This window comes from Rutidosis leptorrhynchoides, chromosome 4 (genome assembly GCF_046630445.1).
Source record: "Rutidosis leptorrhynchoides isolate AG116_Rl617_1_P2 chromosome 4, CSIRO_AGI_Rlap_v1, whole genome shotgun sequence".
NCBI lineage: Eukaryota > Viridiplantae > Streptophyta > Magnoliopsida > Asterales > Asteraceae > Rutidosis > Rutidosis leptorrhynchoides.
The window spans coordinates 194,640,758-194,663,459 of NC_092336.1; the positions used below are offsets into that span (position 1 = coordinate 194,640,758).

The 22,702-nt window shown below is 30.9% G+C and overlaps 1 long non-coding RNA gene across 7 annotated transcripts in view; it reads right to left on the reverse strand.

Annotated features, from left to right (window-relative positions):
• The window catches only part of LOC139843196 (uncharacterized), a 118,165-nt gene extending 97,703 nt beyond the window's left edge, over positions 1–20,462 (reverse strand). For 3 of the 7 annotated variants that reach the window (XR_011757473.1, XR_011757474.1, XR_011757470.1), the window contains exons 1-4: positions 20,430–20,462; positions 19,882–19,955; positions 19,560–19,724; positions 19,079–19,178 (exon numbers count right to left, since the gene is read on the reverse strand). This is a non-coding gene — a long non-coding RNA (uncharacterized lncRNA). Of the gene's footprint in view, positions 1–19,078; positions 19,182–19,559; positions 19,778–19,881; positions 19,956–20,429 lie in introns of all 7 variants that reach the window. The other 4 variants (XR_011757476.1, XR_011757475.1, XR_011757471.1 and 1 more) reach the window with 4 other exon arrangements.
• Between the last annotated feature and the right edge of the window lie 2,240 nt (positions 20,463–22,702).

The window sequence follows — 22,702 nt, forward strand, 5'->3', positions numbered from 1 at the left end:
TCATTCCGGGGGTTAGCATTTGTATCGCTTGGTAGACTTCCCGGTTTTCTTTCACCTATTAACCTTGCTAGGTTACTTACTTCTTGTTCTAGATTTTGAATAGAAGCTTGTTGATTTCTAAATGCTTGAGCATTTTGTTCATTGGTTTGTTTTTGAGATGTGAAAAACTGCGTTTGAGTTTCAACTAGCTTCGTCATCATATCTTCTAAATTCGGCTTTTTATCATCGGTTTGTTGTGGTGGTTTGTTTTGAAAATTCGGTCTTTGCTGATTGTAAGTATTATTGGATACTTGTTGATTGCTAGGACCTTGTTGGTTGTTGTATGGAATATTTCGGTTATAGTTCTGATTTTGGTTGTAAATAGGTCTTGGCGGTTGATAATTATTCTGATAATTATTTCCAGGCCTTTGGTTTATGTATGAAATATTCTCTCTTTGTTCCATTGTTAATTCAATACTGAGACAATCTTTTGTCAAATGTGGTCCTCCACACTGCTCACAACTAATTCGTATAGAATGAATATCTTTAGTCATCTTTTCCATTCGTCTCTCGAAAGCATCTATCTTTGCCGAAATGGAATCTAAGTCGTGGCTAGAATCGGCTCTAGCTGCTTTAGATGATCTAATGATGTCTTTTTCTTGGTGCCACTCATGTGAGTGGGAAGCAGTGTTATCAATAATTTTGTAAGCATCGGTTTCGGTTTTCTTCATAATAGAACCACCAGCTGCTATATCTATGTCTTTTCTTGTAGTGATGTCGCATCCTTGGTAAAATATTTGTACTATTTGACAGGTGTCTAAACCATGTTGCGGACATCCTCTTAACAACTTTCCATATCTTGTCCACGCCTCATATAGAGTTTCATTTGGTTTCTGTGTGAACGTAACAATTTCTGCTTGAAGTCTTACGGCTTTAGATGCAGGAAAAAATTGTTTAAGAAATTTATCAATTAAAACGTCCCATGTATCGATCGCCCCTTCAGGTAACGATTCCAACCAATCTTTGGCTTCTCCCTTTAAAGTCCAGGGAAATAACATGAGATATATCTGTTCATCCTCCACTTCTCGTATTTTAAATAGTGTGCAGATCCTATTAAAGGTACGTAGATGTTCATTTGGATCTTCCTTCGGCGCACCACTAAATTGGCATTGATTAGTCACCATGTGTAAAATTTGTCCTTTGATTTCATAATCTGGCGCATTAATGTCTGGATGAGTAATTGCGTGACCTTGGCCAGTGCGTTTAGCTCTCATTCGGTCTTCCATACTTAAAGGTTCCAGATTCTCCATAATTGAATTTGTTGAATCGGTATCACTAGATGATTCTGATTTAATAGTTCGTTCCTCAACAATCTCTGTTTGAATGATTGGTGGTTCCGGAGGAAAGTTTAATGGTTCAGGATCTATGAACCGTTCCTGAATATTTTCTGGATTCTCAATTGTGAGGTTGGTTTCAAAAACTGGATTATCGGAAATTTGGACTGAAGTACTTGGTCGACTGGATGACGATTCTAAAGAAAAATCAACGGCGGTTATATTTGTTAAACGATGTCTTGATCGAGTTACAGGTGGTGAACGTACAAAAGGTGGTGAACGTCTTGCTCGGTGCATTCACAGAATATCCTATTAGTTTTTAAAAGGAAAGAAAAATTATAATAAGTTATCCAATCAATAGACTTTTCTGATTTTGCCCACGTTTCGAATAGCCAAAAGATGCAGCAGAGGGGCAGGATTCGTTTGGTCTCAATATAATTGAGGACTGTTTGGCTCCAATAACCCGGTCCACGTACAAATCCAACTATTACTACGAACCAGAAAATTTTGATGTCTATCAATTTAACCACTTAAAATAAATTTTCGTAATTTTAAGAAATTTAGATAAGAAGTAGAAAAAAAAAAAAAAAAAAAAAAAAAAAAAAAAAAAATTCTAAGTCCTAAAACTAGAATAGCGAGAAATAAGAAAGACAAAGAGTTCGTCGCAAAAGGTCGAAAAAGAAAAAAAATGGTTGAAAAATAAAAGGTGACGGAAAAATAAAAGAAACTTATAAAAACTTAAAAAATACTTAACTAATTTAACCTTATTACTACAACTAACTTAAAATTATAATCGCAAATTGAAATTACTAATTGGAATGATAATTGATACATAGTAAAAGGTCTAAAAATATTAAAGCTTACAGGAAAAACTAAATCCCAAATGGAAATAACTTAAAAAGAAACTAAAACTTAAAAAGGCGTCGTAAAATTCTAAAGCACCTAAATCTTAGTCTAAAGAAAAAGCACTTAAGGAATTCTACGGCAAAGCCTAAAAATATAGGAGTAAAAATAATTATAGCAAAAACTAAGTTTAAAATTAATTATGAGCTAAAAAAAATACAAATATTACGCTACAACGAAAAAAAGTACAAAATATAAAAATATACAAAAAGTTGTAAAAAGTACAATTTTTATAAAAATATTATTTTTATATTATTTATTTAATAAAAACTACTAATTTTACAATTTTAATAAAACTAGTTAAACAAAATACATATATAAAGTAAAAAGTAAAAATAAAACTAAAATTAATAATAATAATAATAATTAAGTAATTAATAATAATAATAATAAATTAAAACCCGTGATTAGGGTTTTGTCCGTGTGTCAGAGGGCCTCCGCGAGTTGCGGTGAATAAAGAGGAAAACCCCGCGAGTCGCGGGGGTCCAGAAATCAGTTGACAGGTTTTGTTTTTACGCGTTTTTCTTTATTTTTTTTTTTTTTATTAGCGTTGCGCTTCCGGCTTTTAAGATGTTCCCCGGCAGCGGCGCCAAAAATACTTGATGTCAAAGCAGAGGTGTATAAAATACTATTAAATTTTATTAGAAAATACTATTAAATACGATACAATTTTACACAAGATATTTATTTATTTATAGAATGGATATACTTAAACCTTGCTACAACACTTATAGGCAGTGTACCTAATCGTACAGTAGTGTAGTTTTTAGTAAGTCCGGTTCGTTCCACAGGGAAATCTTTAAGCAAAGCTCAACGCTATATTAGTTTACTTTTATAAAAATACAAATATATATATATAAATAATATTATTATTATAAAGGGGGGTTTTTACCGTTTAATGACCGGTTTGTCGATTTTAAAACTTTAGTCGCAGTTAAAACCTAATGTAAAATATAAAATAAATACAAGACTTAAATTAAAGCGTAAAGTAAATAACAATAATGAAATTGCGAATAAAAATGCGATAAAATAAAATTGCGATAATTAAAAGGTACGATAATTAAAAGTGCGATTAAATGAAATAACAATAAATAAAGTGCGATAATTAGAAGTGCAATTAAATATAAAATAAAGGAAATAAAATATGAAATAAAAGAATTATGCTTATTTAAACTTCCGTAATCATGATGTTTGACGTGTTGATTTTAGTTTTATGCCCATGGGTTAATTGTCCTTTGTCCTGGATTATTCAATATGTCCGTCTGGTTTTTGTCCATAACAGTCCATCAGTCATAAATATAAATTGCAAGTGTCCTTGTCAAATTATTATTATACCCGAAGATAAATATTCCAACTAATTGGGGATTCGAATTGTAACAAGGTTTTAATACTTTGTTTAATGAATACACCAGGTTATCGACTGCGTGTAAACCAAGGTTTTACTACTTTGTTAACAATTACACCAATTACCCTTGAATGTAATTTCACCCCTGTTTTAATTATTCTAGTGGCTATTAATCCATTCCCGTGTCCGGTTAAATGAACGATTATTCGTACATATAAATACCCCGCCCATCGTGTCCGATCGAGTGTATATGGTAGTTTATAGGGACGCCCAATTGTAAATCTTTATATTAACATTAACAAACTTTCATTTAGTTAAACAAATATAAAGCCCATTAATAGCCCATAGTCTAGTTTCCACAAGTGTCGTTCTTTTGTCCAAACCCCAATTATGGTACAAAGCCCAATTACCCAATTTTAGTAATTAGCCCAACATCATGATTACTTCGTTTTAAATAAGCATAATAATAACTTAGCTACGAGACATTAATATAAAAAGGTTGAACATAACTTACAATGATTAAAAATAGCGTAGCGTTACACGGACAGAATTTCGACTTACACCCTTACAACATTCGCTAACATACCCTTATTATTAGAATTATAATTAAAATTAAAATATAAATTATAAATATAAATATATATTACTTCGTATGAAGAGAAGAAAAAAATGATGTAAAATTCGATCAGAATTCGGTTGGCTTTATAGCCAGAAATGAATTTTGGGGCTCCGCGACTCGCGGCAAAAAGCCCTTCAAACTCCGCGAGTCGCGGAGAGGTATTTTCATTTCACACCCTTGGAGTTTCTGGCTGCCGACGGTTTTAATAATATATATATATAATATATATATAATTAATATAATTAATTATATATTATATTATATTTATATACATAGTTAACTTGTAATTTTTAGTCCGTTGCGTCGAGCGTTAAGAGTTGACTCTGGTCCCGGTTCCGGTTTTTTGAACGTCCTTGCGTACAATTTAATATCTTGTACTTTGCGTTTTGAATCTTGTACTCTTGTGATTTTGAGACGTTTCTTATCAATAATTGAAACCTTTTTGATTGTCTTTTGTTCTTTTGAGCTTTTTGGTCGTTTGCGTCTTCAAATCGTCGAATCTGTCTTTTATCTTCACCTTTTATTATTTAAACGAATATCACTTGTAAATAGAACAATTGCAACTAAAAGCTTGTCTTTCTTGAGGAATAATGCTATGAAATATATGTTCGTTTTTAGCATTATCACTAACATTTCAGCTTCATCAATTGGTTCAGTTCCTTCACCTAAAGAACATTCTCCTGTTCCTTGTAATTCTGGAAATTCTTGTAACAATTCTGCATGTGAATCTATAGTTTGAATATAATAACATGTATCATCTACAGATTGTGGTTGTTGTATGGCTCTATCAACAGAAAAGGTAACACTCTCATCCTCTTTACTTAGGGTCAGTTTCTTACCAAACACGTCTATTATTGCTTTGGCCGTGTTTAAGAATGGTCTTCCTAATATAAGAGGAACTCGAGAATCTTCTTCTATGTCCAGAATAAAAAAATCTACTAGAAATACTAAAGTACCAACTTTAACTAGCATGTTTTCCATTATCCCTCTAGGATATTTTACTGATCGATCGGCTAGTTGTATACTTATTCGTGTTGGTTTCAATTCTCTAAGGTCTAGTTTAGCGTATAGTGAATATGGCATTAGATTTATACTAGTATCTAAGTCAGCCAATGCTTCTATTGAACTAAGACTATTCAGAAAATATGGAATTGTGAAACTTCCTGGATCTGAGAGTTTTTCTGGTAGTTTATTCAACAGCACTGCAGAACAATTAGCATTCATAGTAACAGCTAAAAGTTCTTCTATTTTCTTTCTATTTGTGATTAGATCTTTCAAGAATTTAACATATCTTGGCATTCCTGAAATCACATCAATGAAAGGAAGATTGACATTTATTTGTTTAAACATATCCAAGAATTTGGATTGCTCGGCTTCAAGTCTTTCTTTTCTCATTTTACTTGGGTAAGGAAGCGGTGGTTGGTATGGTTTAACATAAGGTTTAGCCTTAACTGTATTATCTTCATTAACCTTTTCAACTACCGGTTCTGTTTCCTTCTCTTGCTCAGGCTGTGGTGCCTGTGTAGTAGGAATAGAGTCATCAGAAATTACAGGTATTTCAGGTGGTTTAAGTGTAATACCACTTCTCATGGTAATGGCTTTAGCTGTTTCATTCTGGGAGTTAGCATTTGTGGCGCTAGGTAGACTCCCTAGTTTTCTTTCACCTATCAACCTTGCTAGGTTACTTACTTCTTGTTCCAGATTTTGAATAGATGCTTGTTGATTTCTAAATGCTTGAGCATTTTGTTCATTAGTTTGTTTCTGAGATGTGAAAAATTGAGTTTGAGATTCAACTAGCTTCGATATCATGTCTTCTAAATTTGTCTTTTTATCATCGGTTTGTGGTCGTTTATTTGAAAAAATAGGTCTTTGCTGATTGTAAGTATTATTAGATACTTGTTGATTGCTAGGACCTTGTTGGTTGTTGTATGAAACATTTCGGTTATAATTCTGATTTTGATTGTAGTTTGGTCTTGGCGGTTTTCTGATAATTATTTCCAAGCCTTTGGTTTATGTATGAAACATTCTCTCTTTGTTCCATTGTTTGTTCAATACTGAGACAATCTTTTGTCAAATGTGATCCTCCACACTTTTCACAACTAATTCGTATTGCGTGAATATCTTTAGTCATCTTTTCCATTCGTCTTTCGAAAGCATCTAACTTTGCAGAAATGGAATCAAAATCATGGCTAGAATCGGCTCTAGCCGCTTTAGATGATCTAACGATGTCTTTTTCTTGGTGCCACTCATGTGAGTGGGAAGCAGTGTTATCAATAATTTTGTAAGCTTCAGTTGCTGTTTTCTTCATAATGGAACCACCACCTGCTATGTCGATGTCTTTTCGTGTAATAATGTCGCATCCTTGGTAGAATATTTGTACTATTTGATAAGTGTCTAAACCATGTTGAGGACATCCTCTCAACAACTTTCCAAATCTTGTCCACGCCACATATAGAGTTTCATTTGGCTTTTGCGTGATCGTAACAATTTCTCCTTGAAGTCTCACGGCTTTAGATGCCGGAAAGAATTGTTTAAGAAAATTTTCAACTAAAACATCCCATGTATCAATCGCCCCTTCAGGTAACGATTCTAACCAATCTTTGGCTTCTCCCTTTAAAGTCCAGGGAAATAACATGAGATAGATCTATTCATCCTCAACTTCTCTAATTTTGAATAGAGTACAGATCATATTAAAGGTATGAAGATGTTTGTTTGGATCTTCCTTCGGCGCACCACTAAATTGGCATTGATTAGTCACCATGTGTGGGATTTTAGATTTCATAATCTGGGCATTAATGTCTGGTTGAGTAATTGCGTGACCTTGGCCAGTGCGTTTAGCCCTCATTCGATCTTCCATACTTGGAGGTTCCGGATTTTCCATGATTGAGTTTGTTGAATCTGAATCACTAGAGGATTCTGACTTAATGGTTTCTTCCTCGACAATATCTGGATGAGTAATCTGTGGTTCAGGAGGAATGATTAGTGGTTCAGGATCTCTGAATTGTCCTTGAATATCCTCCGGATTCTCAATTGTGAGGTCGGGTTCAAAAAATGGATTATTGAAAATTTGAATTGGAGTACTTGGTCGACTAGATGACAATTCTAAAGAAGAATCAACGGCGACAATGTTGGCTAGATGTCTTGATCGAGTTACAGGTGGTGAACGTATGAAAGGTGGTGAACGTTTTGCTCGGTGCATTCACTGAATATCCTATTAGTTATAAAAGATAAAAATTATATAAGTTATCAAATTAATAGACTTTTCTGATTTTGCCTACATTTCGAATAGCCAATAGATGCAGTAGGTAGCCAGGACCCTTTAAATTGGAAGCCTACAACTCGCCACTAACAAATCCAACTATTACTACGAACCAGAAAATTTTGGATGTCTATCAATTTAACCGCTTAAAATAATTTTTCATCGAAATTTAAAGAAGATAAAATCTACGTCCTAAAAACTAGAGCGTCGAGAAATAAGAAAGAAAAAGAGTGCGTCGAAAAATAAGAGGTTGAAAAACAAGCGTCAAAAAAAAGTAAAAGATCGGAAAATAAAAAGTCGAAAAACAAAAATAAAAAAGTAAAGCGTCGAAACTTAAAAGTCTAAAAACTAAATATTAAAAGTTGCGTCTAAAGGTATTAAAGCTTAAAGGAATTCTAAATCCAAAACGGCAATAACTTAAAAGGCACTAAAATTTATTGAACTAAAGCGATAAGCGACGTCGTAAAATTCTAAAGCGCCTAAATCTTAGTCTAAAGAAAAAACACTTAAGGGATTTTACGGCAAAGCCTAAAAATCTAGAAATATAAAATACTACGGCAAAAACTAAGTTTAAAACTAATTACGAACGATAAATATACAAATTACGATTAAACGAAATAAAAAGATACAAAATATAAAAATAAAACTTAAAGTTATAAAAATACAATTTTTATAAAAATATTATTTTTATTAATGTATAAAAGTATTAATTTTATAAATTTATAAAACTAATTAACACTTAAAACTTAAAATGTAACTTTAATTAAACTATAACTAATTAATATTAAATATAAACCCTAATTAGGTTTATTAATAATAATAATAATTAAATTAAACCCTAAACCCGTAATTAATGATGTACCAGGTTGCAGCTGTCAGACAGCTCCGCGAGTGCGGATACTAGCTGCCCAAAACCTCCGCGAGTGCGGAGTATGCAGGTTTAAATGAGTAGCAGGCTCAAATTACGCAGGTTCAGATTTTAATATTTTTTATTTTTTTTTACTTTTTTACTTATTTTTTTCTCTATTTTTATTTTATATAAAATGTAATTTAAATAAAATTTATATTAAAAATTACTTATTAGGTTTTTTTATAACTTTTCACAATAAATAAAAATATAAACTTTTTAATAAACTTAAAAATATAGATATAGATTTTCTTTTTTTATGTTTTTATATTTTTGTTTTTAATATTTAAAACTTATATTTTTACAAAAATAGATTAAAACTTAATAAAAATCTCTTTTTTTTACCAAAATATAGCGTTCCGCTTTCGGCGTTAAGTGTTCCCCGGCAGCGGCACCAAAAATACTTGATGTTATGCGAGGTGTATATGAAATAGTTATATTTTTATTGCGAAATACTATTAAATACGATACAATTTTACACAAGTTATTTATTTATTTATAGAGTGGATATACCTAAACCTTGCTACAACACTATAGGCAGTGTACCTAATCGTAAAGTTGTGTAATTTTTAGTAAGTCCGGTTCGTTCCGCAGGGAGCTAGCTGAGTTTAACGCTATATTTATTTTAAACTATATTTGTATATATATATATATATATATATATATATATATATATATATATATATATATATATATATATATATATATATATATATATATATAAGTTGTATTATTATTATTATAAAAAGGGAGTTTTACCGTTTAATGACCGATTTGTCGATTTTATGTCTTAAGTCGCAATTAAAACCTAATGAAAATATTAAATATACAAATAACTTAATTTAAAGCGTAAAGTAAATGACGATAAATAAAAGTGCGATAAATAAAAGTGCGATAAATAAAAGTGCAATAATTTAAAGTACGATAAATAAAATGACGGTAAATAAAAGTACGATGAGATGTAAATTAAAGGAATTATGCTTATTTAAAATTCCGTAATCATGATGTTTGACGTGTTGATTTTAATTTATTACCATGGGTTAATTGTCCTTTGTCCTGGATTATTCGATATGTCCATCTGGTTTTGTCCATAATAGTCCATCAGTCATAATTATAAAGTGCGAGAGTCTTCGTCAAATTAATCTTATTACCCGAAGTCAAATATTCCAACTAATTGGGGATTCGAACTATAACAAGGTCTTAATACTTTGTTTAATGAATACACCAGGTTATCGACTGCGTGAAATCCAAGGTTTTAATACTTTGTTAACAATTACACCAATTACCCTTGAATGTAATCCACCCCTGTTTTAATGAGTCCAGTGACTATTAATCCATACCCGTGTCCGGTCAAATGAACAATAATTCGTATTTATAAATATCCCGCCCACCGTACCCGATTAAGCGTATGTGGTTATATATAGATACGTCAAATTGTAACCTTTATATTAAATTAACGAGGTATCGTTTAGTTAATATAAATCCCATTAATAGCCCATAGTCTAATTTCCACAAGTGTCGATCTTTTGTTCAAACCCCAATTATGGTACAAAGCCCAATAACCCCGTCTTTAATATTAAACCCAACATCACGATTACTTCGATTTAAATAAGCATAATAATAATTTAGCTACGAGACATTAATTTAAAAAGGTTGAACATAACATACAATGATTATTAATAGTGTAGTGTTACACGGACAGAGTTTCGACTTACAAACTTAAAACATTCGCCACTATAACCTTATTATTATTATTAACTTAAAATTAAAATTAAAATTATAAATATATATATTGAGAGAGTGAGATTGAAGTATGATGAAGGTGTACACAATTCGTCGAGTAAACTGCCTTTTTATAGAACCTGGCCAGCTACAGTAACTCATGCGACCGCATGAGAATCCTTCTTCCTGGCCATGCGATCGCATGGCCAACTGTACCAGCTCACATTGTCGATTAAAAACGTGGGCGGCTTGATTTATTTATTATATAATATAATATATATAATTATATATATTATATTATATTCTTGTGTATCGTTGACTTGTAATTTTAGGCCCGTTGCGTCGCATGTTGATAGTTGGTTCATGTCCCGGTTCCGGATTTTCGAACATCCTTGCATACTATTTAATATCTTGTACTTTGCGTTTTGCGGCTTGTGCTCTTGTAATTTTGAGACGTTTCTTATCAATAAATTGAACCACTTGGATTGTACTTTGTACTTTTTAGCGTTTTGGTTGTTTGCGTCTTCAAATCGTCGAATCTGTCTTTTGTCTTCATCTTTTATTATTTAAACGAATATCACTTGTAAATAGAACAATAACAACTAAAAGCTTGTCTTTCTTGAAGGATAATGCTATGAAATATATGTTCATTTTTAACATTATCATCCCTTCGTTTCCTTATTTCCACAACTCACACCTTCTATACTTTCTCCCTGAATTCACATTTTAAAGCATTCGTCAATATGCTCCATCCAGTTCTAATTCTTGATATACTCCTAACTTTCATATCTGTCATTCTTCTTTTTCATCTGCCACCAGAAGAATCTATTTACTTCTACTATACTCTTAGTTTTATAGTGTTTTTAGTCCTCCCGTATCTTTATATTGCTATATGCATCGATATACACGGTTTGTAATTCCTGGGTTGTTGTTGGGTTTTATATCTTCCCTTATATTTCGATGTCCTTGCTTCTTTCTTTCTATAATCATTGTCATCCACAGTTAATGTTTTCTCCTATTTGCTGCGATTTATGCTCCAATTTCTATTTCAGAGCTTCATTCTTTTGTTTTCTCTTCTTGCCATTAAGCACCGCAGGTAATGGTCCAGAATTTGTAGATATGAATTTCGGAACGAACATGGTTAATGTTCTAAGAAAAAAATTGTAATGACACGATCTTGATTTGTCAAATTACCAGAATACCTCAGAAAAGACCGAATCATCAAGAAAAATATTTTCTTGATATGTTTAGAGGTTAAGTATAATACAAGAGTCGTGTAACATGGCACATGATGACGTTATAATATGTGAATCATCACGTTCCATTTAGAAACTCAGCATGACTTACTGTAATATAATCACGTTGATCAAGTGTCATTATATTATACTAAATCATGCTTCAGTTCCCAACACTACTTAAAAAATATTCATATTTTAAACTCGAAGGTTTCAGAATTTAGAAACTAAAATAGTTTCTTTTATGATGTAACACAGATAGCGCGAAGAGGTAATTAATTTCGGATAACAATAGTTATGAAGATATCTTCAGGAACATCGAAGATATCTATAATGAAAGATATGATGATATCTTAGAATTTCTAACATCGATGGGTGATGATGAAGATTTGTCCGTAAAGGTTTAGAGTCAGGAGTAAGGTATTCGCTAATGATTTCAGCAGATATTGGATCATTTAGATTCTTTGAAGGCAGGTTTAATCTTTGTGCTTTGTCCACAGCCTCCTTCTTGGTCTGCTCAATCTGTTTTCCAGTTTCAAACCTTCTATTTTTCTGTGCTTTTCCAACACCTTATTCTTTATCATCAAACTTTCGACTGTTAAGGTCGTTTACAGTTTTTACTGCTTCATCAGCATTTTTCAAAATTTCAAGAAATAGTTCGCAGTTCAGGGTATTTTTCAAAAACTTTACATTCGAAGTATGTAAGTCTTGGAGATAGACGTTATATGTATATATATAACTGTTGGCGTAAAATTGCTGCGAAATTCGAGAATAATGATGCAAGCTTTTTGATATGGTAACTACCATTACAAGATGCAGACGAATACATGATAGGGTTTCAATGAATAAGTATCTTGATTTTTCTGAGAGGCTTAAAGATCCATGAAGTTGTTGGTAAGTTTACTGTTAATGTGGCGAGATATAACAAGTTTCCCGGTAACAATGATGAAGGGGTAATCGTTATAATAAGACTTATTCGAATGAACAATTGAAGTTGATTTGTTGGAGCTGTGACAAAACTGTCTACTTTGAAAAGGGATTGAAAAGTTATTTTTGCTAATAAATGTCAAAGGGTCTGGCACGGATACGTGTTAAACTATGACTTTGGTTTCAAGAGTTTTCCAGGTGCATGACTGTGGTTAACATGTGGTTGGATCATCATCTCGATTGTTCATTATTTGAAGTGTCTTCAGGAATTTCGAAGGGTTTGAATACAGATTGTAATCGTTAACATACATATGATGTTCTAGAATTTTGAATGATACGCATATTTTTCTGGGTAGAGGTGATGTTCTAGCACAATTTTTGAAGTCAAGGTATAGCTTTGAAAGATGTAGAGATTTAAGAGTGATGTCTCTTGTTGAGTCTTGACTTGGATTCTGATCTTGTCAGAATATGTAATCGAATTTGTATGAAAATGATTGTTATGATTTCTTTGAAAGAATATATATTGTTGTGAAAGTAATGAGTATAGTTTTTGATTTGTTGAATCAGAATCTAAGAATGCAACATACTAATTGTGAATTTATATATCTTTCGGGTATTACCTACCCGTTAAAAATTTCTCAAGTAATATTTTGTACAGGGAAATTTTTATTACAGTCCTTATGAAAATATATGTATATTTTCTTCAGATGTAATACAGATTTAATGAATTAATATAATATTAAGCTCATTTGATTTTCGACTGGAATTAGAAATGAATAATCTCTAAAACATTAAAGATTATATAATCTTCGCGGAATATTTCACTAATGTAATCAATACTTTATTATTTATTCTTATTGGCATTCCTTGGTGACGGATGTTGATGCTTGTGAATTCTTGCGAACTTCGTAAGATATGAATGATGTTTTCTAGAAAGTTTCAAGTATATCGAAGTGTAAAATCAAACATGTAATTGAATAATACACTTGGTTTATTATGAAACAGAATTCATTGAGTTGAAACAGAGATCGTAGTTAACGATGGTTAAGTTGTTAAGGAAGGATGTACATCATAGCATATTAGTAATATGAATTTAACCAAGTAGTATCTACCCTTATTTAATTCATACATAATAGCTTAGTACGAAAAGATATATTTTGATCTCAAAATTCATACATATATAAAATATACATATAATTTCTTCAGGGGAAATAAGTTGATACTTCATAACACGTTGATATAATGTATGCGTTGTTGGTTTGTGATGATGTATGCGGTGATTATAGATCTGGTGGAGCTTGTGATGTTGTAGGTGCTGCTGATGCTGACGATGTTGACGGTACTGAAGGTGCTGGTGATGCTGACAGTACTATTGATGCTGCTGGTAAAATAGGTCTAGTTTGTAAATCGTGCACCATTTCGTTCATGGTTTCATTTCATCATTTCTATTCGCTTACTCATCCGGTTTACAATTTGAACTAGAATAAATAATCTCTAAAACTTTTTAGAAACTACATATTCTCTGCAGAATCTTTCTTTGATGAAGTTATGAATCAATACTTCATCGTTTGTTGTTGTTGGTATTCCTTGGTATCTATGGTGTGTATGACATTGATGCTCGAGGTATAGATTGTGACGTTGAGGTGTGGGATGCGGATGTTGTTGGTGGTGGTAACGGTACTGTTGGTGTTGATGATGGTGGTACTATTGATGCCGGTGATGTTGCTGGTGCTTGTAACCTTTGCACCATATTCTCCAAAGCTACTACCCGAGCTCGAAGTTTGCTAACTTCTTCTATTACACCGGGGTGATTGTCGGTTCGGACGAGCGGATGAATAAAATCTAAAATTTGAGATAGTATATAGTCATGACGAGATACTTTGGAAATGAGAGAGAAAATGGTATTACGAACAGGTTCTCCGGTAAGTGCTTCAGGTTCTTCGCCAAGAGGAAAATTTGGTGGATGGAAAGGATCGCCTTCTTCTTGTCTCCATTGGTTTTGTCGGCTACGAACCCATCCCCAATCCATCCAGAATAGATGATGGCTAATTGGTTGATCCATTCCGGTCACACTGCTCTCGGAGCTCGAGTGAAACTCCATATCGGAATCTGAGGGACTTGAACTAGTGGCGAGTTCTATTTCGTATGATTGAATAAAGGATTTTTCGATACGAAATGATTTTCGGCTATCGGATGGTATTCTAATTACATAGAATATCTATATATATAGAACAAAAGATTTCATAGATTACGGAGGAATTTACGGAATATGTTAGGCAAAGTCTACAGTAACAGATATGCTAAGGTATGAATTAGCAGATACACTAAGATATAAATTTTTGTCTATACACTATTCATGCAATCAATGCAGTAAGATGTGTCTAGACTAAGCATGATAAGCATGTAATTTCCGACAGGAATTGATAAGCAAAACTTTTTGACTTGCAGACACGGTCGAAGTCCAGTCTCACTAATGCATCCTAACAACTATCAGTCAGACACACTAATGCAAGACCTGGTTCGCTAAGACCACCGCTCTGATACCACTTGAGACGACCCGTCCTAATCCATAAGGACGAATACAATAACATATGATTACATTGCGAGGTATTTGACATCTATATGATACATTTTACAAACATTTCATTCGTTTTAAAAGATAAACTTTCATTACATTGAAAGTTGACAGGCATGCATACCATTTCATAATATCCAACTATAAATGACCTAATTTGTCATTTACTTAATCATAATCTTTATTGAACTCAACGACTTGAATGCAACGTCTTTTGAAATATGCCATGAATGACTCCAAGTAATATCTTTAAAATGAGCAAATGCACAGCGGAAGATTTCTTTCAATCCTGAGAATAAACATGCTTTAAATTGTCAACCAAAAGGTTGGTGAGTTTATTAGTTTATCAACAATATTCATTTCCATCATTTTTAATAGACCAAAAGATTTTCATTTCCATTTATCATAAATATACATCCCATACATAGAGATAAAAATCATTCATATGGTGAACACCTGGTAATCGACCTTAACAAGATGCATATAGAATATCCACATCATTCCGGGACTCCCTTCGAACATGATAAATTCGAAGTACTAAAGCAGTTCAAATTCTCTGACTGGGGCTTGTTAGTGCCCATAGATCTATCTTTAGGATTCGTGTCAATTAGGGGCCAGTTCCCTAATTCTTAGATTACCAGACTAAAAAGGGGCATATTCGATTTCGATAATTCAACCATAGAATGTAGTTTTGATTACTTGTGTCTATTTCGTAAAACATTTATAAAAGCAGCGCATGTATTCTCAGTCCCAAAATTATATATTCCAAAGGCGTTTAAAAAGGAGCAAATGAAACTCACAATACAATATTTTGTAGTAAAAAGATTCATACGACGATAGTGAACAATGCAGGGTTGGCCTCGAATTCACGAACCTATATCATTTGTATATATATATTAAAACATATAATCGTAGTTGAACAAAATTATATATTATATCTTTATATATTATATATATTTAATTTGTGTATATATTCAAAATGATTAATATATATATAGTTATATTAATATATATATTTGATTAGTATTATTTTAAAATACCTAACTTGTTATTAATGAATATTTATATAAAAATTGTTAATATGATTAATACATACTTATAACCTTAATAATATCTTTAAAACTTTAATTTTCATAATAAATTTAATGTTAATAATATTGATAATACTAATAATAATAATACTGATAGTTTTAGTGATAATAAAATGATAATTGTTAATAATGATAATAATTTTTATTAATAACAATACTAATAATGGTAATTATATTAATAATAATAATGATAATCTTTATTATGATACTTATGTTAATAATATTAATAATAATTCTAATAATTATAAAATGATACTAATATACTAATATTAATGAAAATAATAATAAATTTTATTATTTTCATAATAATAATAATAATAATAACAATCATAATAATAATAATAATAATACTTAAATGATAACATTCATAATAATATTAATAATACTTACAAAAATACTAATGATAATAATGTTTCTAATACCTAAAAATATAAATATGATTTTAGTAACAATAATAATTATAATACTAACAATAATAATAATAAAAATAATAATAATAATAATAATAATAATAATAATAATAATAATAATAATAATCACAATAATAATAATGATAATAATAATAATAATAATAATAATAATAATAATAATAATAATGATAATAATAATAATAATAATAATAATAATAATAATAATAATAATAATAATAATAATAATAATAATAATAATAATAATAATTAATAATAATAAGAAAACTACCTCATAAAGAGAGAGAGTCCCAAAAAAATAGCTGCCTTTGCCCAGGCTCGAACCCACGACCTCCCATTACCCGACAACCCATCAAACCATTGAACCGTTTTTGTTTATCTGTTTTAAACTCCTATAACAAAATATATAACCCTTTCTCTCTGTTTCATTCTTCTTCTTCTTTACTCTAAACTGGATCGACCAGGGATCAATTCAAACACAACAATAACACATTGGATTTGTTTTTGGTTTCATAAACTAAACAGAAACAATATGTAGTTGATGGAATTAATTAAAACATAAATAAAGAAAATGAAGCTGAAGCAGTTCTGTTTATACCACGATGAACATAAAATCAAATTCCACTTTTTAGACTGTTTTAACTAATGACTTCTACACAAAATAGTTAGTAAATTATTCCTAGAAACTATTGGAATTGATAATTGATTCAGAAACATCAAAACGAACTCAAATTTCTTCATGAACAAATCTGTTGACTTTTTGAAAATTTGCTTTGACTCGAAAATTGGAATTCGTTTAGGGGAATTGGAACTTAAAATTTTGCAGATAGTTTGAGTAAAGGCTTACTAATATAACTGCAATATTAGATTTTGAAATTTGATTTGAATTTAATCTATTGCTCACCACGGTTAAGAAAACTACGAACTCCAAATCAAATTTTAAATTTAAGACTGTTTTAGGTTATAATTACAACATAAATTGTGTTGTAAATTATTCATAAAAACTTTCTGGATCATCAATTTATCCATAAACATTAAAATGAGTTCAAATTTTAAGATGAACAATATATTTGACTTTTTGAAATATATCTTTGACTTCAAAATTCGAAATTAGTAGGAAGATTTGAAGATTGAAAACTTACAGACGATATAATTAGACAATTTCTAACAATCTTGCATTTTTAGATTTTGGAATTTGGTTCGAATTTGAATTATGGAAGAAATATGGAACGTACAGAGTGTCAAGTTGTTTTTCTCATTTTTTTCTGGGTTTTTTTTTTAATAAATGTAGCTGCAATCTTATATTGTGTTAATGATTGATTATCACAGCGACAAACAATTGATAGATGTTGTTTGTATCCTGGATTGATTCGATAATTAGTCACAGGCAAAATAGAACACAAGAAAATAAGAAAAAGTTGATTGTGATAATCTGATTCGTATATTGTATCTGTTTATATGTATGTATCTGTATTTATATATCTGTATTTATATATCTGTATTTATATATTGTAATTACTCTTATTAATTAATAAATATAACTATAATAATAATACTCTTAATATTAATAATAATTATAATAAAATATATAATAATATAATATTAATAATAATAATATTATTATTAATGATAATGATAATAATAATTATAAAATTTATAACAATAATATTATTAATAATAATAATATTAATTATAATAATACTAATATTATTAATGATAATAATATTAGTAATAATAATACTATAACAATTTATATAAATCAAATTCCATATTTATATATTATATATTGAGAATAATAATATTAATGATACTGCTTTTAATATTAATATTAATATTGATAATAATAATGAAAGTAATAATATTATTATTAATATGACCATTATATTTTAATTTGTAATTACATTTAATGTGTTAATATCATAATTTATCAATTACATTATAGTTACTAATTATATATATATTACGATATACATATAATAATATTTATACATAGAAATCATATATATTTATATATGGATTCATTTTAAATTACACTTAATTATTTTGTATCTTATTTTACATATTTAATTCTAATGTTTAAATTATATTTTTTAAGTGCATGAAATTATTTTAATATAAAATGTCAATTTACTTAACTTGTCGATATCCATCTTCTAAGTTATCGACATTTCATAATTTCACCTTTACATTAAATAATATGAAAGTTAAATAGTTACCTTATCAAAAGTCACGAGGAAATTATTGTAAAACATGTATTGAAAATCAAACAGGAGTCTCCACTAACTTTTGTCTAACTCTCGTTAATTGACACTTTGTTCTCACTAGAAGACCACTTTACCATTTCTTTCGAATATTGCTAAAAAGGAAATATTTCTCGAATCAACGTGGACCTCACAACCGAGACCCTTAATCATATCATAATGTATCTGATAATTTAATCATTTGATATTATCTTTTAATCTCTTCGATAAATATAATAAACTTATATTGAAACAAATACGTTCATGTAAAGTATTATATATTTAATACTTTGTTAACGTTTTCAATTACTATAACTATATATTATATACATATCTATACACATAAATGTTCGTGAATCGTTGAACATAGTCAAAGGGTAATTGATTGTATGAATATAATTCCAAAACTTTTGAGACTCTATATTACAGACTTTGCTTATCGTGTCGGAAACATATAAAGATTAAGTTTAAATTTGATCGGAAATTTCCGGGTCGTCACATTTAAGATAAATACCACGGACATGGTGGATCAAAGTCTGTTTGGTCTCTTATATGATGTTCACGGTTGCGCAGAAATTCTGTAAATGATGGTTCATTTTAGCCCTGAGCATTTGCTTCTCCATTATTTTTGTAAAAAGTCACAAAAGAATGCATAATTAAACTATGAGTAACAAATTATTCCTAGTTTAAAACCATTGAAACAAAAAACATGATTATAAGTACGGAGTATATAATAGTGTACACTCAAATTAGAGTAACCAATCATCGCAATTGTAAAACCATTGAAAGACCATTCAAATACCATTGAAATGTTTATTAAGTTAAATTAATATTAGTGAGATAACATAATAAAAATGATCTCATGTATATAAGATTGTATGTAATCGTTACTGGAAACAGGATGTGCATAAATCGTATCCGAACTGATGAATTTAGAAATCAATTTTTTTTTTTGTTATTGAACAAACATATCAGGTCAGAATTAAGTTCAATACCTTGGATCAAAGTCAGATTGGGTCATGGGCATCATCTTGGTTGCATAACACTGGTTCGTGTATACCCACCGCCATTTAAGCTTCCTAGTGTATATAGACTGCACCTAGTATGTAAACCCATTGCAGAGTGGTAACAGCAGCAGTGAAACTTCCTAATCAATATCACTGCATTTTTTGGTTGATCATAAGAAAGTCAGCATACATAGACAAACCACCTACTGATGACAACAGTAAGCATATATTTATCATTCATATCAATAAAACATGCTTTGAAAATATGCAAATAAACTTTAGAAAAAATTAAAGAGTCAAAATAACATACCTCCATTATGATCAGCCTGCAAAACCGTTTTCATGAGCTGCCAACATCCACCACACTTGATATCATATAATCACCTAATACATGTAAAACATGTGTACCAAGTACAATTAAATATGGAAATTAGAAATCAATCAATGAAAAAGCTCAGCAAAAACCAAAGATGATCATAACTAATCCAAGAGTGACCAAATATATCCACTGAAATAATATAAATCACAATGATAAAGCTCAGTAAAAACCAAAGATGATCATAACATAATCAGAAAATGGTTAACATATAGAGTTAAAACAAAACTATCCTTATTATCAACTTTGGGCAACTTTCTACTTGTTTTCTGGTAGTTAAAAAGAAAACCACACATAATCCTAGTTTAATCATAGGAGGTCAAATCATTGAACTGATTACGCATAAGGATGAACATTAATTATTAAAACATCATAAAGAAGATGGATTATAAAACATGTAATCAATTAGCATAACAAATAACTGAAAATTATGTTCATGTATTAACTAACATAAGATATACATCCTAATTAAGAACGCATACCTGCATAGTCAATTCGATGATGACTTGATTTTATTTTATTTCAAATCAAATGATGGGTATCAAAATTCGATTCATGGGTCTGGCTGTTCATGTTTTGATTTGGATCGCTATTGGTCGGTGGCGGATCCAGAACATTGTATCACAGGTAGCACAAAAAAATTTCATGACAAGCTTTGCGACTTGATATAAATTTAATCGAAAATTAAAAGGCTAACCTTTAAAAATTCAAGAATTTTTATATGTAACCACACAAACATTTGAGTAAAATTTAAATAAAAAAGCTTTTTATGTTATTTTAATTTATTTGTATTTTCTTATTTGTTAATTAATAAGGATTATTTTGATTTAATTTAGCTTAATCTCATTTTTTAAATTGTTTCCATTTGATTTCATAATAGGGGATGATTCTCACACACACTTTTTTGATCCTCACACACTAATTGAGTATTATTAGAAGAGTAAAAGGTTAAAATAGGTGTGTGAGGATCAAAAAAGTGTGTGTGAGAATCATCCCCCTTTCATAATCAGGCTTAATCAAAATAAAAAAAGTATTGTGTACTTCGTAATAGTACTTGAAAAGGTACGGAGGGGTATGTGATTTAATACTCTGTGCAATTTAAATACAATCAAGGGGCATATGTGCAATTACATTAAAAGAACACAAGTGAGATTCCTTTCTTTTCACCTTCATCAAATTCACCTTCTAACTTAAACTTCCATTAAAATTCTTTATAAATAACATAAAACTCATATAAAATACTGTAAAGATCCAGAATCGTAGGGGTCATGTGACCTCATTTTCCGTCAATCTCTTCCTCAAAACAACAAACCTTCAACTCATTTTAAATCGGACGGTTGCACATTCAGATTCTTAAAGAAAAACACTGAAAATTTGTATTTCGTTGGCTAGATTGACTGGTAGCACGTGCTACCAGTCAATACAAGGTAGATCCGCCCCTGCTATTGGTCCTCTTTCTAACCCAATTCGATTTGCATCTGCCCAGACATAGTATACTGCAAATGTAACACCGGCTATTTTTTTTTTATAACACAGCGGAAGACTTTACTAATAAACACAATATAAGTCACGTCATTACATTAATTCGTGTAATTAAGTTTAAGTTTACACAACGGTGTTACGTTATTACAAAACATTATTTAAACAAAAGTCCACATCAGAGTAGGGTTGTCAAACATGTCTTCTGCATCAGCATTCATCCCGACTAGCAGTACCTAAACCTGCAAGGGGTAGTTATGTGGGGGATTAGCGCATCACTAAGTGAATGGAATCTATCTAACAGATATAGCTTAAGCCACACACAAGCTATATACTAACAACAACACATGCTAACTACCAACTATCATACAATAAGACAATACGAGGATCGGCGGCTTGTACGAGCACACGACTCTCAGCTGATCGGGCTTGAGTCTACCGATAGTCCCTGCTACTCAATTCACAGTATAGTTATCCAGATGCAGGGTATGCATCATTCACACTATACTCCACAATCAGTAGCCTATAGACCCAACCTCCCCTAGGCACGGTTGACCTCATACGGACTCTAACCTCTCCTAGGCACGGTCTCGAGTCCCCAGTCTCCCTAGGCCCGACTGGTGCCATTCACACAGTGTACACATAATTTACACACAACATCAGGTATACTATATTATTCGAACATGGCAATCAATACACTATGCATGGTAAAAGAGTCAACCACAGTAGCAAGTTATGCTACTTAAACTCTATCCGGAGATAGACCCACTCACCAATTACCAGCATCTGCTCAGTTATTATTTCTGAGCTTCCTCCTGGTTCTTATCTCCTGAGAACAACAAAAACCAAGTTAGAATAGTATTCCAATCAACATTAGACACACTGACAGCACATTATAGCAATTTAGTAAGAAAAATGCGTTCGCTAAAAATTCATGCTTAACACTTATGCATTTTCAAAAATTTACATCCTGAAAATCATAAAAACACGCGAGCAGCATAACGGCTATAAATCAACACTTAGTAAAATTTTCACTGCCTAAGACCATCAGCCGACCGACCAAGATAATCGGCCGACTGTCTTCACACCATCGGCCGAAGGTCTCTTCTACCGACCGAACGACTAAAAAAATTTCACCAACTGAAAGACTCCCACCATCGGTCAATGGTCAACGACCATTGGCCGGTTGTCAGTCACCATCGGTTGATGGTCAAAGATCATCGGCCGTAGGTAGTTCATCAGCAGCAGCAAAGTGATGGGTTTCAACTCAAAATCA